General features: G+C 40.3%; 1 long non-coding RNA gene across 1 annotated transcript in view; it reads right to left on the reverse strand.

Annotated features, from left to right (window-relative positions):
* Positions 1 to 2645: 2645 nt before the first annotated feature.
* Positions 2646 to 15699, reverse strand: part of LOC132598122 (uncharacterized) — a 100690-nt gene continuing 87636 nt past the window's right edge. Inside the window, exon 3 of the long non-coding RNA XR_009565851.1 lies at positions 2646 to 2770. This is a non-coding gene — a long non-coding RNA (uncharacterized lncRNA). The remainder of the gene's footprint in view (positions 2771 to 15699) is intronic.

Here is a 15699-nt window from a genome sequence, read left to right on the forward strand (position 1 = left end):
ATTAGGGTTAGAATCAGCAATTGATAAAGTCACCCTGAGCTGAGCTAAACAATTTCTCCAAATGGCTTGGTTCAGTAGTAAGAACATGCAGGGAGGTAAATGGATTATGCTTCCTACTGTGTATTTGCTTTGACAATATGGAGCAACGTGAAGCGGTGTTTATTTTTCTAAATTAACATAAGTAAAGGATACCCTTTGAATGATGATAGTGAGTGTCAAAGTGTTAGGCAGCTTCCATTTGGCTGAATTGTTCTTATCAGTTTTAAATATTGTTCTTATTCTTGCTTTAGTCATAATGTGACTCCTTTTCTAGTCCTGAGCTCTCTCTCAGGAATAGGTCAGTGCATCAAGGATACAGCAGATAATTTCTTGTTTTGGGTAAAAAACACTGACCTGGGCAACTCTCCAAGTGAAGTCAGCCATAACTATGATTTGCTTTTTTTATTTTAAAGGTGTTTTTTTTTTTGATGTGGACCATTTGAATTTTGAATTTGTTACGATATTACTTCTGTTCTATGTTTTGGTTTTTTTTTTTTTTTTTGGTCGCGAGGCATGTGGGATCTTAGTTCCCGGCCAGGGATCAAACCCGCAGCTACTGCAGTGGAAGGTGAAGTCTTAACCACTGGACCTCCAGGGAAGTCCCTATGATTTGCTTTAAATCTGTAACCTTTCTTTCTCCAAGAGCGATTTGGGGCAGAAGATAACACCACAGCACATTTCCATTGGGCAGCCCCCCAGCTTCCAAAAAAAGGAGCTGGGGTTTTATTCCGTTATTCAGCTTTTCATCCGCCTAATATGAAAAATCAGCTTTTCTCAAACCAGAGAGCCGGCTCTTCAGATGCAATGTTATTGTTTTCTCTCTTGAGAGAAGGAACTAGATTGTCAACTTAACTAAGCATCAGATGTTTATTACTAGATCATAAAGGAAAAGTGTATTAGGAATCTGTGCTTTGGCATTAGGCTGCTATAAAATAACTCTAATTAGGGTTGTGAAAAATGATGCTTTGGGGAAAAAGTATTTGGTCTATAGTAGCTTCCCAAAAGGTCAACCCCAGTGCTTTCATTTAGACTCTGAAACCAAAATTACTGCCTTTACTGTTGATGGAAAAACAAAAAAGTGTGATGTAGAGAAAACACCTCTGTGCTGGGGGTCAGAAAGTCTGAATCCTGTTGCAGCCTCAGCACTAAGGAAGCCACACACACATCTCCACAGGAGGGCGAGGACCAGCTTCGGACTGACTTTAGTTCTAACTCTATAAACCTGAGAAATAGAGTCAGGCCTCTGTGCTCCAGACATATTTGAGATTCCTCTTGCAGGGACTTAAATATCATGCAATACATCCTAATCTGCCTGTGATCTGATCACCTGCAGCTGTGGTGCGGCCATCGGAAGGAAGAGATTTTGTCTCATTCATCTTTGTATCACCACTACTTCCCTTAATGAAGAATTTAGCAGATAATAGATGCTTTTCATACACTCATCAAACTCTTCTTCTTGTCCCTGGGTTTTGGCCAGTCGCAGGAGGACTGTGACAGCCACCGGCTGACTGAGGCTGAGGATGAACACTTCCTCATGCTTGGGCTGACCTCTCTCTGTGTGTTTGGGCTTCTCACAGGTTTGTCTGCACCATCCCACAAACAAGCCCTATTCTTTGTCTGAGGAGGTGTTTTTGGGGTGACCAGGGGCCTCCTCATCACTTTTGGTCCATCCACTAGACTTTGGGCGTGTTCCTAAAACTCAAGCTACCTTGGGATGAGGGCTTCTTAGCCTGAGACTCCAGGCCTTGGTGTGAGGAGGAGAAGCAGCTACAGGTTCAGGGCCTCCAGCCTATGGGTCAAGGAAGCTCCCTAAAGCCAGCTTTATGGTGTCCCTTCCCCTAGGGGCTGTACTGAGTAGTCCCGAGGTCTCAACTCGGACTTGCAGGCAGGGCTTCCCGCTCTTGCATGTGTACACACCACTGCATGTGCTTTCGCATGTGTCTTGCAATATGTGTAGACCTCCCTGGGCACAGTGGGACTCAAGGGAGTGTGCTGGTTATTGTGCGTTCGGCTCCAGAGCTCCCTGCCCTGGAATCTGCAGGAGCTGGCTCTACCTCTGCAGTGTGCTCGTCTAGCCCAGCTGTAGCAGACCTACCCCTGACTCAGGCCTTCTTAGGCCTGGAAGCTTCTCTGTGGTGTGTTACCAAGACAACATGGCACCCGAGCAATTTTACAGCCAGCTCCACGATGGGATAACATCCTTGCTTGTGTGCTGGTGTGACTCAGCACATAATTCAGCAAAGATGCTTGATGTTCATGAAGATGAACTACCTTCCTCTTTAGTCTTGTTCAAGGAGACACTGATTCCCAGGATAATGCCAGTGTCCTTCTATCACTACACCCACCTATGAGACAGACCTTTGGAGACACCACTTCCAGACAGACCTAATGCAATGGCTGTTGACCCTGGGCATTCCTGCCATCCTCAGACAGTGTGAAATAAGGGTGGATGGGGAGTTTGGTGCCCAGGAGGAGCACCAAAGGAGAAAGTGCAAAGAAACAGCCACCCTCAGAAACACGACCTCAGGTATAGAACATTGCCTTGCCTCATCCCCTTTGTCTGAAGCAAGCTAGGGCATTTACGGGGCATTCAACAAACATTAGCGCTCACCTCATGGTACATGATGATATGTCAATGACAGAGAGCAATGCAAACCACCATGGAAGCTCAAGTGGAGAAGAAACTGGATCAGTGCAGGCTCGGGACGGAGTCAGGACCAGCAGGAAGCACCTGCCAAGACAGTGACATGAGAACTGAGTCCTAAAGCCTGAGTAGAGTGTTCAGGAGGAGAAGGGCATTTTACACACGGAAGGTGGTACAGTTTACTAAGCTCCTGCTGTATTCCGGGTCACCCAATAATTCCTGCGCAAAAAGTCAAATAATAGATTGCACTTTGTACAGTATGGTGTGAGGAGTGTCACTTCCCTTGTTACAGATTCGGTTTCCCCATTTGGCTGGCAGAACAACTGCCCTCCTTATCCTTCTGGCTTAGTGGGATGCCCTAGAAGGGCCTGAGACGGTGACTCTCATCAAAAGACCTATGGAGAGGGTGCACTTAGGTAAAATATGTGAAGAAGTAAAGGTAGCACAATGGGGCAGGGGTAGGATGTGGTCTCCATGGAAGATGCACTTCAGCCTGATCCCGTTGGGCGCTCTGGAGTACAAACTACTGCAGAGTCAGGCTCACATGGAGGCAAAGGGGCTGGCATTTTGCACCCTACGTCAGTCAATCACTGATCAAGTTCTGACTCAAGGAGGAAGTATCTTATAAAGTAAGGTAGCACCTTTTAGAGCAAAGGTAATACTTTAGAGAAAGGAGCGCTCGTGGGATGCTAACAGTTGGCGGTCTCAGTAGTTACAGAGAGGGGGTTCCTGCTGGCGAAGCGGATGTGGATGGGGCACTGACAGCATTCATGAACACTTTCTACCCCAGGAAGACACAGAAAAGAGTGGGAGGTGTCCAGTTGCCCCATTAAATCAGCCAGACTCACTCATCTACACACCTGCATCTGCCCCCTAGGAAAGGAGTGGAAACATTAGCCCAATTGGAAACAATGGTCAAAACTTGCATCTTGGGCTTCCCTGGTGGCGCAGTGGTTGGGAGTCCGCCTGCTGATGCAGGGGACACGGGTTCGTGCCCTGGTCCGGGAGGATCCCGCGTGCCGCGGAGCGGCTAGGCCCGTGAGCCATGGCCGCTAAGCCTGCGCGTCCGGAGCCTGTGCTCCGCAACGGGAGAGGCCACAACAGTGAGAGGCCCGCATACAGCAAAAAAAACCCAAAAAAACTTGCATCTTGGCAGTCTATTTTCTTTCTATTCTTTTTCTCCTGTTCCTGCCAATGTTTTGCCTTTTTGATCCCAAGCTTGGTTCTCATTTCTGAAGCAAATCTAAGTTTACTCCTCCAGGCAATGGCCGGGCTGGTTCCTCAAGCTTCCAGGGCCCCATGGGTAGAGACTGGCTGCCTCAACCTCAGGCCCTCAAAACCTCATCCCCTGTCCCGGCTACTAATCATGGGATCCCTCTGCATTCTTTCTCCCAGGCAGAAGAGACAGACCAGATGACTCACCTGAAAGTTTACAAGTAGAATTTCTTAGAAAATTCTTTGCTGTCATGCCTGTAAATTAGTATTTTTACGGTCTTTTATTTCGTGGACACCAAAACTGAAAGTATTGTTTTTACGTGAAAAAGTAAAACTATTTTTAGCTCGCAGAGGGAACAGGATGATATATGCTGCAGTTGTCAACTGTCTTTTAAAGTGTATGTAGCACACTGGAACTCATAAATATTTAAAAGAACTAAATAATTATCTAAAGCTCCCCAGTCTGTTTTTTAAAATGATAATTTCCACAGGGAGCAAGGGAGCATTTGTTCTTTGTCAACTGTCCAGACAGAATTATCATCTTTGAAAACTTGTCCCTCCTGTTTGTTGCTATTTTTGTCATTTTTGACTCACTACCCAGGCCCCCTTATTCGTCTCCCCACTGGTTTCAATGCCACAAATTTGGCATGTGTGCAAAATACTTCCATCACTGCCTCTCCAGGTAGAGGCTCTGACCATCCTGGGAAGCTGCTTGAGACCAGTCATAAACAGAGGTCAAGAGATACACTGAGTATAGGCTGCCTCTTCCTGAATTGTCAGGGGGTCTCCTGGGCAAGGAAGCGTGATAGATAATGACTCAGCCATCTGGGACATTCTTAGAACATGTCTATAGAATAAGAGGTTTTCCTGAATGGGAAAGAATAAGAATACAGTAAAACAGAAATAGCAGAGAAATTGTAATTCTGTCTTGGCCATTCACTAATTGTGTAACTTTAACGTACTTATGACAAAGCAAGCCTTTATAATAGTTATCTTGCAGGTTTATTGTGAGAATTAAGATAATGCGTTAAGAATTAGGTAAAAAAACAGCGCCCAGTACCAGACACCTATTAGAAGCTCAATAATTGGGAATGATTATAATTTAATCTTATTATTATCCACTCTTTTAAGTAACGTAACATTTAAAATTATTTCAGGAAGAAATTCTTTTAAATATACCTTACATAGTGTTACCATCCTCAGTACAGTGAATATTTTTTTTAAACGCTGCATTTCCTTGATGTCAACATTATTAACATGAGTTACAATTTAGGTCTGGTATGACCCTCAGGCTTACTGAAATATGTAGAGATGACTGTCCTACACTAACTGTTGTTGGACGGCAATGCATACTATTTTAGTCTGTATCTATGTTTCCTGTCTTCTCTATTTCCATGTTATTTCTCAGGCATGTGTTTGCTTGTAGCAAACTCTCCTCTTGAATTTCTGCTTCCAAGCTGATATGCATTTATAAAACAGATCTCCAAGCTTGGCAGAATTGCAAATATTCAGGGTTTCTGTTCTTGGGAATAGGGAAGACAATATATCATATAAGTACTACCAATAAAAACACCTAGAAAAAATTGGATGAACTCTAAAGAATGCATAGCAGGACTCTATAAGGGAAATATCGAGGGACCTAAAGTGAAGAAGAATCTGAAATCAGACAAGAGTAGGCACTGAGGTTTCCGCTATTTTGGGGGTAACTGAAATCCTAATAACTGAGAATTAGAGTTTTAACATCCAGATATGGTTAGGAGAAAAGGACAGGCAAATACTAATATCCCCATATAAGCCTGGGATGCTAAAAATGCCTCATCGTCCTGTGGTATATGATAGACTAGGATTTTTTTAATGGCACCTCAGACATAAAGGAAAGGAAAAAAATCTATTTTGCTGTGAATTCTGAAAAAGGGAAAAGAAAAAATACTCTAAGAATTTATAAACATAATTCTCTGCTCATAAGGGTTTAAGTTTGAAATTTGCAATGTCTGCATAGTCCAAGAAACCCAAGGTAATACATTTAGACAAAAGGTGGTTCTAGGTTGGTAATACTTCAGGAGGGTCAGGCAAAGGCAGTTACCTTAGCCTGGATTCCTTAGAAAGCAGAGCGTGTGGCAAAGGACCTATAGGCTACTATTGTTTTAGGGTCAGTGAGAGAAAAGGGAGTCAGGCTGGGAGCAAAGCAAAGCTGCCAATCTGAGGATGGGCTGTGGGGTCAGCCCCTGAGAAGTGTGATTGCTTTCTTGATGCCTCGGGGACTGTCCTGTAAGGAACGAGATAACTACATCTCGCCAATCTTTCCAGAAGAAGCAAGGGGATGGCTCCATTTCCTGGTTTCGATATTTCATTTGTCAAACATGTGCCCCATGAGGCATTAACGATCCCAACGTCCCAGCGCTTGCTGAGCCAGGTTTTTAAGGTTCCAAACCCTGACATCAAAAGGGAAGCCCTGGGCAAGAGGCAAAAGGCAACGGGTGTGATCATGAGGCAAAGTGATGTGGGTTGTGTCTACACGAGGTCAGTAGGAGCCCAGGGAGAGATGATGACCATAGTAACAGTGAGAATAACAGGCGGTTTAGGCTGAGAGACTCTGAAGTGGAGCCTAAGTAGTGTCTTATATGCCAGGCTATGCATAATCACCACAGATGAAATCCCTTTGACAATGCACTTGCAATACAAAATTACAAAACACACAACGAAGCAAAACATCATAATCAAAGCAGAATAAAACCCAAGAAAATTTATATGGCAAATAATCAGAGGCATGTCTAAAATCACTACATATCTATATATCTCTATATATATACAATGGAATACTATGCAGCCATAAAAAAGAATGAAATAATGCCATTTGCAGCAACATGGATGGAGCTGGAGATGATCATACTAAGTGCAGTAAGTTAGACAGAGAAAGACAAATACCATATGATATCGCTTATATGTGGAATCTAAAATATGACCCCAATGGACATATCTACAAAACAGAAATAGACTCACAGACATAGAGAACAGACTTGTGGCTGGCAAGTGGGAGGGGGAGTGGGGGAGGGATGGATTGGGAGTATGGAATTAGCAGATGCAAAATAGTATATAAAGGATGGATAAACAACACAGTCCTACTGTATAGCACAGGGAACTATATTCAATATCCTATAACAAACCATAATGGAAAATAATATGAAAAAGAATATAGATATACCTATAACTGAATCACTTTACTGTACAGCAGAAGTTAACACAACATTGTAAATCAACTATACTTCAATAAAATAAAATTTTTAAAAATCACTATATATGGTGAAAGGAAGAGAAACAATCCTAAAATCAAACTTCCAAATACTTTATGTATGTACTACCCCCTCCATCTTAATGTACTCCTTTTGTCCTTAACTGTGGGCTGGGCTTTGTGACTTGCTTCAAAAAAGCACAGGGTGGAAAGGGGTGGAAAAGTAACTTTACAGTGGAGAAACATGGCAAGCATCTCCTTGGTCATTTGATCAAAGTTAACATCATCATTGGTAAGTCAGGTCAGTAGGATGTACTCTTGATGTGATGTGATGAGAATGGCTCTCTAACTCAGTTATCCCCCTCCCCAAAGCCCAGAACCCCTATTCCACCTTGAGAAAACCATCAGACAAACCCAAAATAAGGAATATTCTAAAAATATAAATATAAAATAACTAGTAGTCTTCAAAACTGTCATAGTGATCAAAAGCTGTCACTAGTCTAGAGGAGCCCAAGGAAATATAATGACTAAGTACAGTGTGGTCTCCTGAATGGGATCCTGGAACAGCAGATGGATACTGAGTAGAAAACTTGCGAAACTCAAATGAAGTGTGGAGTTTACTTAACAGTAATATACCAACTTTGATTCCTTAGTTGTGACAAATATACTATGAGTGGAAAAATATCACGATACATGGCATTGGGTAGTGTCTTCAGAAGATAACTGATTAATAGTGGGCTTAAATTAGCCCTAGGATAAAGGCTGGACTCACCATAACAAAGCTTGAAAGAAGTCTGGAAATGAATATACTGCCCCAGAACAAAGTTCAACAGTATTTAAAGGAATACAGTGAATTCCAACACCCCCAAAAATATGAAATTTAGAATGGCCAGAACTCAGTAACAAACTACTGGGCACAAAAAAGCAGCAATATATGCCCATACCTAGGGCAAAACTTCAGTCAGTAGAAACAGACCCAGAAATGACTGAGAGTATAGAAGCACAATATAAGCACTAATAAAACAACTATTACAGATCAGCATGATATGTTCAAGAAGATAAGAAGAGCACAAAATAATGAGTAAAGATTAGATGAAATGAACTAATTCATGGAAAAGTGCAATTTATTAAAGTGAATATAAAAGCTGATGAAAAATATAATAGTCTTCTGATTAGTAAAGAAAATTAATCTGTGATTAAAAAAAAAAAGCTTCCCACAAAATATGCCTGGTACTGGTGATTTCACTAGTTAATTTTACTAAATATATAAGGAAGAAGCAAAAACCAATCTAATGGATGCACTTCCAGTAGAGAGACAAGTAAGAAATATTTTTCAGATATTTGTATGAGGTCTTCATGAACTTGATTACCAAAGCTTTCAAAGGCATTAATGAAAAGGAAAATTTTCTTTTGTAAACACAGATTCAAAGAATACTAAAAACATTAGCTACTGGTAGCCAAAAAAATTGTATATTAACTTATATCTATATCCTTATCCATATTTATATCTTATCTGGGGATACATCATGACCACTTTAAAAATATTTCAGGGATGAAAGTTTGGTTTAGCATCCAAAAATATGTCAAGGTAAGTTTCTATATTAGCAAAATAAATGAAAAATATTATATGACTACTCAAGAGATGCAGAAAAAGTGTTACAAAAGTCAACATCCATTTATGATAGAAAGCTCTTAGGAAGCTAGAAATAGAAGTAAACTGATAAAGTATATTTAAAAAATGACAATTATGAAGAGAAACTTTAGATGTAATGGACATTGTATAAAATATTTCTTTTAATATCAGAGAAAAAAAAGGTTTTCATACCCACCCACACCATTTTTATTCATTTTTGGTCTATTGGACAAGTGAACAAAAAAGAAAGTGAAAGTATATGCAAGATGTCTTATACACTTACAGTAATTAAAGACATTGTATTATTAGCAGCAGGTAGGAAAATAGACCCTGTGAACAGAATGACAGTACAGAAATAGACTTACATGTATATGACCATTTGATTTTTTTTTTTACATCTTTATTGGATTATAATTGCTTTACAATGTTGTGTTAGTTTCTGCTGTACAACAAAGTGAATCAGCTATATGTATATACATATCCCCTCTCTCTTGAGCCTCCCTCCCACCCTCCCCATCCCACCCCTCTAGGTCATCATAAAGCACCGAGCTGAGCTCCCTGTGCTATACAGCAGCTTCCCACTAGCTATCTATTTTATACATGGTAGTGTATATATGTCAATACGACTCTCTCAATTCATCCCAGCCTCCCCTTCCCACCCCTGTGTCCACAGTTCCATTCTCTACATCTGGTCTCTATTCCTGCCCTGCCACTAGGTTCATCAGTACCATTTTTCTAGATTCCATGTATATGTGTTAATATACGGTATTTGTTTTTCTCTTTCTGACTTACTTCACCCTGTATTACAGACTCTAGGTCCATCCACATCACTACAAATGACTCGATTTCATTCCTTTTTTATGGCTGAGTAATATTCCATTGTATTTATGTACCACATCTTCTTTATCCATTCATCTGTCAATGGACATTCAGGTTGCTTCCATGTCCTGGCCATTGTAAATAGTGCTGCAATGAACATTGGGGTACATGCATCTTTTTGAATTATGGTTTTCTCAGGGTATATGCCCAGTATATGACCACTTGATTTTTGACAGTGGCAGTATTCAAGAACAATGGAGGAAAGGACAGTTTTCAATAATGGTGCTTGGAAAATCCATGTGGCTAGAAAAAGTCTTGGTCCCTATTTCATAACTCACAAATAATAAATTTCCAGTGGATTTTAGCTCTAAATGTAAAAAGTAAAAACTAAATTTGGGGGAATATAATACAGAACAATATATTCATAACCTTGTATGTGAACAGAGTTTTAAATGAACCTAAAAAAGTCCAACCACAGAGAAAAATTGGACTACCTTTATCTGTCAACTTTTGTTCATCATGTTATTCCAGTAAAACAATTAAAAAATAAGCCACAGGAATTCCCTGGGGGTCCAGCGGTTAGGGCTTAGTGCTTTAACTGCTGTGGCCTGGGTTCAAGCCCTGGTTAGAGAACTAAGATCCCACAAGCTGCGTGGCACGGCCAAAAAAAAAAAAAAGTAAGCCACAAAGTGAAAAAATATATTTGCAGTATACATACACAAAAAAGGGCTCCTTTCAAGATATATAAGGAATACTTTCAAGTCAGTAAAAAAGCTTAACTTAAAATCAATTACAATCAATAAGACAATCTAATAAAAATTTACAAGAAATTTAAAAAGGTACTTCACCAAATGGGCAGTAACTATATGAACTTATATTAGTATCAGTAAAGTGGAAAATAAATCAATAATGAGATATCACTTCACTTTCACCAAAATGTCTAAAAATAAAAGTTTTGATAATTTAAGTTTGATGAGAACGTGGACCAACAGCATCCTTTTCAATACTGAGAATTTGCTTCAAACATTTTGGAAAACATGGTGGCATTATCAACTAAATTTGAACATGACATATAATCTGGCAATGTCTAGCGGAAATACACTAGTGCATGTAAGAATACTTATAGTGTTATTAATTATAATAGCCACAAACTAGTAACCAAATATACACTCATTCTAAACGATAAATCAATGGAACACTATACAACAATAAAAATGTTAAAACCACAAGTACATGTTAAAAGATACATGAATCCAACGTTATGAGCCACATAACACAAACTTAAAAGATTACTTACAGGATCATTCTACTTATGGGAATTTAAAAATAGAAAAACTAATATGCAGTATTAGAAACCATGGTACTTGTAAACTTTGGAGAAGAGAGAGAGGAATGTTTGGGAGGGAATGTGAGGACAGCTTTCCGATTCTCCATATTCTATTCCTTGGACTATTTAGTTAATAATAATATACTAAACTTCATATACATTTTTATGCATTTTTCTCTGTATATTTCTATATTGATACAGTGTAATTTTTAAAAGGATGTTTGATACAGTTTAGAAACTGGAACTAGTGTAAATCCCCTTCTGTATGTTAGTGATGAATCAATTTATGGTGTAGAGCTGATATGGAATAATCTCCAGTCATTTAAACTATGGTGATACTGGAAATTCCCTGGCAGTCCAGTGGTTAGGACTCAGCTGTTTCATTGCCAAGGGCCCAGGTTCAATCCTTGGTAGGGGAACTAAGATGGCATCGCCAAAAAAACCCCAGAAAAACAAAAAACAGAAACAAAAAAAAACCACTGTGATATTAAGATAAGATATTGAGGTGGAACATAAGAAAAGATATAAAATATTTAGAATGTGATTCCTCACTCTCCCCACAAAACATTTAAAATCATGACCCGTTTTCAAATTACTCTTGGTTAAATCAAGGTAACTTCCTTGACCACCTCAAGTAGCCTCACTGGTTCGAAAACTCAGGAATTCCCAGGGTGGAATCTGAAACCAGCCCCATACACAGAGGGTAGGGAGGGACCTAAGAAAGAGGCCACTCCAGCTAAGTAGGCGGCATTTTTAACAAGCATAGGAACTCACTTAGGAGGCTGGGCTTGGGCAGCCCCAAGAGGAGTATGGGGTTCAGTCAACAACAAGTAACTCTCTCAAGGCTGTGTCCTCAAAAAACCACAAGAACTGGGGTGGGCCGAATATACCTTCCAAGGATGGAGGGAGGGGTGAGGACCCTCTGATGACCCAAGTCCCCTCTTGGGTCAACCAGTGGTCTTCTCCTCTCCATGATCTCCTCCAACAGCCTCTTCAGAAATTGCTTAGTTATGTAAGTCAGCTCAGAAATACATATTTTTCCTTGTTTTCAGTAAAGTGCTTATGGAATTAACTAATGACCTTTTTAGACAGAAAAGTTCCCCTTTCTTTATTTCACCTGGGAAAATGGTGTTTGTTGCAGAATAACTATATTTTGCAACTTTCTTGTGATTTAAGATACTTTAAAACCTTCATTTATGTATCTGATTTTATAACACTGGACAAAGCATAGCCCTAACAGAGGGAATGATCTAATGGTTGACTCTTGTAATATTATAGAAATAAACCTTTGCTCACAAACTGATTATCAGTATTTACTGCTCCAGTCCCATTTCGTTTCAGTGGAGATCTTGGATATTTTGCTTATATATACTATTAAGAGGAGAAAGCAAGTTGCAGAAAAATATATAATATAATCATATTTACAAAAATAAAATTATATAGATAGATCTACACTTTCATGTGTGTGAGTACAAACATGCAGTGCAATCCATCCAGATCCTGGTTTAGGCCAGTGGGCAGTACTACTTAGAGATTAGATGGAGGACGAAGGAGAGGTTAAGTAACGTTTATTCCCTGGGCTCCCTTCCTGTTGCTCTGTGATTTGGAAGAGCAGTGTTCCTCCACTACCAAAGGCTACATATAATAGCTCTCTTTTCCTTCTGGTAATAACACCCTCCCCTTCAAGGTTACCCAATGACAGAGAACCTGTTATGATAAAAAAACCAATCTTGAGCCCCAAAGAGATTTAGAAAGATGTTATATTTGTAGAGCAACAGACAAGAAACTTCCCTCATCAATTTCCCATTGTTGTGTGATCACGGCCACTTCACAGCTATGATGATAGTGTTGAAGGAAAGATAGAAGTGGGCCACTGCATGCTCTCTATGAAATGTGCAATATAAAGAAACAAGAGTTTAGGGCTTCCCTGGTGGCGCAGTGGTTGAGAGTCTGCCTGCCGATGCAGGGGACACGGGGTTCGTGCCCCGGTCCGGGAGGATCCCACATGCCGCAGAGCGGCTGGGCCGGTAGGCCATGGCCACTGGGCCTGCGCGTCCGGAGCCTGTGCTCTGCAACGGGAGAGGCCACAACAGTGAGAGGCCCGCCTACCGCAAAAAAAAAAGAAAAGAAACAAGAGTTTAAATAGAGGCTGAAAGTGATTTCTGTGTTGACCTTAGTGAGAATTATTCAATGCAGATGAGTAAAGGTTTAGAAATGTTCTGTGGGTCATTTTTGAGAGATTATGGAAGACAGAGAGGAAAGGAGAGGATTAGTATGTGCATATTTGTAGGTAGCAATTGACCTGTGGTTCCCAAGAGTCAGGCTAACTTGAGTCTTTCCGAAGAGAAGGAAGGCAGAAAACATGAATCACTAAGGGAAGGCATTCCCTATAACTTTGAACCCCAATGTTTGCATTTCTGAGATCACAGAGCCACAGAATGAGAACAAACTGACAAGCAAAGGGATGGATGAAAAGAAAAACACAAGATCAGTGGGAAATGGAGCAAAATCTATATTTTCTTTCCTTTTCCCATGAATGTTCTGTCTCATATAAGGAGTGGATCTTAAAGTCAGACCTGTTTTACTTCTTAGTAAGGAGCAATGGTATATGTTTTGCTTCTTGTTTAAATTTTCTATGTTTATTAAGGGCTTCCATGAGTGTTGCCCTGGGCCATTTGTTGCCAGGAGTCCTGGGGTGAGGGTCAGGGAGGCTGGTGAGGCAGGCCCACAGCTCCCGAGGGAATCTGCCAGAGACCCACTCTCTGTCCTGGTCTCCCAGCAGCTGCAGGTGGGTTGAGCAGTGGCTGAGGCGGTTATGCATCACTAACCATTTTTCTTGGTATTTCAGATTGATTTCAATGTTGTGTTACTCTAAATATTGCCTCCTAGCCCGAGGCTTCCCAGGGAGAATGGATCAAATTGCCTGTGAGGTTGCAGCATTCAGGGGGTTACGGCCTGCCAATCACTGAGCAATGAGAGATCCAGACGTTTCTTTGTGGGACTGCCAAGATCTGTCTTGGGATGCAGAGAGAAGAGAACCAGAAAGCCAAACTCTAATCCTTTCTCTAGAGAATTCTATCATGCTTTTCCTCTTCCATTATTCAAATACAAATTAAAAAAAAAATTAAATAACTTTTTCTCACATTTTAAAAGTATAGCATGTTGATCGTAGAAAATTGAGAAAATCCAGGTTTATATGAGAAAATAACTATAGCCCATAAACCTAACACCCGGATTCACTGTTCATGTATTAACATATTTCTTTTCAGGTTTTTAATCTATTTACACATACATGTATTCATATTTATATTTAAACCTGCTACTATTTATCTGAGATATAAGCTAAGACTATTTAAAGAACCCAGGCTTTCTTTCTTCTCTGTTTTTATCTCATATGTACGTACGTGTGTGTGCTTCTGACTTATTCATGACTCTGTTATTTTATCCTTGTGAATTTTTAGCTGCCGCTGACACAGTTGCCTATTTATCACTTTTTTCTAGCTGCCCCAGACCTTGCTATTATTTATTTACTTAACTTCCAAAATTTTCTAAAAATCCTTACAGAAAACTATGTACTTTGAAAATAAAATCAACCCCACTTTTAAAACCTTCCTCCCTGACCTTCCTATTTGGTCTCAGTTCTGGCGGAATCATTCTCAGCTTGAGGTCATAAGCCTCCAGGTATCATTGCTATCAGTTCCGGTGGATCTCTGGTCCTTGTGCAGGAACTTGGAGCTGCCCATGACACCACCCCTTTGTGGTACTCACACACATCCTGACTAAGCTTCTTATAATTCCCTTACCCTGTTTCACGATCCAAATGACACTATCACTCACCTTATTACCAAATTAGAAATTCTGAGACATCTAAGACTCCCCTCTCACCTTTATTCCTAATATGCAATCCCAGATCGTCTAATTCTAACTCCTGAATCACTGTGAATTAATCTCTTCCTATCCTTCCCCTTGGATATCACTCTGGTTTAGACTCTGCTCATCCCTCTCCTAAATTACAACGGAAGTCTACTCCTTGGATGGCTTCCCTCTGGCCCAGCCCTCCTCTCTTGTAGCCTCCATATGGCTTCTTTCAAAACACAACTTGGCTCCAGGCTCATTGTCTCCGGAGCCTCTAACTCCACCATTTACAAATCCTCAACAACTTGCTCTCTCTTAGGCTTTCTTTCAACCTGCACCCCATAGGTGACTGAGAAGCAGACTAAAGTTAGAGTCCTTAACATGTGGTCTCCAGATCTGAAGTATCAGCATCACCTAGGAACTGCTAAGAGATGAAAATTTCCAGGCCCCAACCAACACCTTTGTTGGGTGTTTCTAGGTGCGACCTAGAAATTTACGTTTTAACAAAATCATTTATTAGCTTCCTACTCAAAACCTCCAGAGGATATTTATTGTTCATAGAATAAATCATAATTCCTGTACTTTTTTTACTCATAGCCTTCTGGAAACTGACTCCAAACATTTTTTTTTTCCAAAACGCTTTTTGTAGATCTCTGTCTTGGTGAAATGAGCCAATCTCTGCTCTCTAGAGTATTCCCACTCTCATCTTTTGTTTTTCCTCTATTGTGTTTGATTTATTAAGATTTAATTTATGTACAGTAAAATGCACCATCTGAGATGTGAAACTCAATGACATTTATACATGCATACACCTATGTCGCTATCACCCAGTTCAAGATGTAGAGCACTTCCATTATCCCAAAACGTTCTTTAATTCCCATTTCCAATTAATCCCCTCCACAGCTCAAGAGTGAATCACTTTGCTAACTTGTGTCCCC

Source organism: Globicephala melas, chromosome 11 (assembly GCF_963455315.2).
Source record: "Globicephala melas chromosome 11, mGloMel1.2, whole genome shotgun sequence".
Taxonomy (NCBI): domain Eukaryota; kingdom Metazoa; phylum Chordata; class Mammalia; order Artiodactyla; family Delphinidae; genus Globicephala; species Globicephala melas.